Source organism: Montipora foliosa, chromosome 3 (assembly GCF_036669935.1).
Source record: "Montipora foliosa isolate CH-2021 chromosome 3, ASM3666993v2, whole genome shotgun sequence".
Lineage (NCBI taxonomy): Eukaryota > Metazoa > Cnidaria > Anthozoa > Scleractinia > Acroporidae > Montipora > Montipora foliosa.
The window spans coordinates 1,668,316-1,670,815 of NC_090871.1; positions in this window are offsets into that span (position 1 = coordinate 1,668,316).

A 2,500-nucleotide genomic window follows, 5' to 3' on the forward strand; every position below is an offset into this window, starting at 1 on the left:
CTCAGGACTACACTAACAAAGAGGTATTTTCTCTTAAGTACAGAGTTTAACTCGATGAAGTGATGTTGCGTAGGTGCATCTCCTCAAAGTTGATGACGGAATAATGAATCTATTGTAACGCACAGGTTACGCGTGCTGATATTTTCACCAGTTTTTCTGGTGTTAAAATCAGAAAAGTGTGCATGGCCTCACGAATCGAACCTCTGAAAATGTTCTATTTTAATTTTGCAGTGGGAATTAATTGATTGTAGTTTGCTGTGTGGTTAGGGGAAGAGGCCAAATGCCTTGCATCTGTAGTAGTTTTGGATGAAATGTTGAGTAAAGTTATGCAAATTAGGACGGTGTTCCTCAAATCGGTCTTTTGAAGATCATTCCGTCTCTCCTATATATGTACAATGTATTTATCATGGGTAATGTAGCCCTTTGTCTGGGGTGTTACATGGAATGCTCATCAGTGACTAACATTGCGTCATTAGCGGAGGGTTGGTATATATTTTGTGGTTTAATTTTGTTTTATGTTTGAATTTTTTTAAACCAGTTACTTTTTTTCAAACCACTTAATTTTATTATTTATTCACATACGCACAATATGACATCACATTGTGGTAAATCCAGCAGTGACAAAATGAAATCGATTTCTAAATAGACATAGAGGAATAGAAAAGCCACCTAAAGTCGAAAGACTTGAGCACGAATAAAGTGTTATTTAGAAGATGATTGTACAACAAGGCCAAACATTTCTTGAAAGAAAAAAACTGAGAAGCAACTCGGCCTTTCAAGAAACAAGGATCGATCTAAGCCGAAATAATTAACAAAATGGGAACAGCAGATGATAACTAGAGAGAATGGGTTTACAGCAATGGCAAACTCTTCACAGGAAACAACAAGAATGTAATTTCAAAGGGGAAACTGTTTCAAGTCTTGTCCCAAGTACACAGTCGCCGGAATTTGTCATAGATGACACAATTACGGAAAAGTGGCTTCAATAAATTATAAAGGAATCAGCCAGAAAATATGACTTGATTTGCTTTCATTGCCTCAGTGACAAAGAAAATGACTGGTCTGTGAACAAAACGGTTTTTACGCGCATCAACTCAATACAGAAATCGGGAGGCAAAATGGATCTTTTAACACAAATCAGCTACGTCATCATTTGCGTGATGGCGGTTTTTGGAAACACTGACCATCGTGATGTTCGTGATAGAGAGGCAGTTGCTAAAGAAGTCATATAACGTGTTAATAATGTTTCTGGCGATATCTGATGTGCTGACAGCAGCCAACATTATTATGAACCATTTTATGTCCTTGGAAATGCGTTTCCTTATCCACAGAATCCAATCCCGCGGGAAATCTTCTGTCGCTTCATACACAACAAAATACTCGAATTCCAGCTCATATATTTCTCAGTTTAGATAACCTTGGTGTTGACGGCGGAGCGATGGTTTGCAGTTGTAAGACCTCACCAATACAATCACGCATTCAGCCGTAAAAAGGTCCTTGGCTACATTACTGTACACTGTCATGGGTGTGGTCGCTACTTCTCAAGCTTTTCAATCTATGCACATGTATTTATCATGGGTTATGTAGCCGTTCTATGAAATGTTCATGATTACAATTGCTTCCTTAGCGGAGGGTTGGTATATATACAGTGCAGCTCTCATTTATATTCATTCGCGTCTTACGAACATCCCTGCATCCCAAAATTAAATACCCAATGACTAAATGCTGTTATTTTTTCATATGAGTATCACAAGCACTGTGCGTGAGAATTTACGCGTTTATTGTACCATTGTTGTACTAGCATCGTTCAGTCTGGTTTGTAAATATTCGGGTTGTTCCCCGTTTTCTTGTTGTAAGATTCATTATTTTGCTTGTAAAGACATAATAAAGATGGTCGCACACAACGGCTTATTGGCAAACCCCAAAAGTGGTTGCTTATTTGATGAGAAATGTTTTATATTCATTTGAGCGGGAAGCGAATTAGAATATTAATTATCTCCAGTGATTCTTAAGGAAAGCTTCATATATATTATTGTGTTCAGTTACGAAAAAGTTCATCAAGCCATCAAAAACTTTCATGCAGATTTGAATGCTCTTGTTTGAGTTATTAATGTAGATTTTGCATGTCGTTTTAATCAAAATTTGTCTTGCTCGCGTGCCTGGTTGACACAACATCGTAATAGACCGATTTCGATATATTAAAATTCAGTCCGAAACAAAAGACATCATCTCGAGGCTCTGGGGAATAAATGTAACGATTTGTATGAGTTAATTCCCCAGAGCCTTGACATGATGCTTTTTGTTTTAGGACCGAATTTTAATATACCGAAAGTGGGCTTTTAAGAGTCTGAAGAATCAATTGATTTTCTTGAGTGTATGATGAGAGGGTTAATGACCTCTCTGCTCTTTTTCACAAACGAACAATGTTTTTTTAAATTTCAAGTAGCAGGTCTACTGTCCCAGATAAAATTTAATGTTACTGAAAAGTAATTTTGCGGCA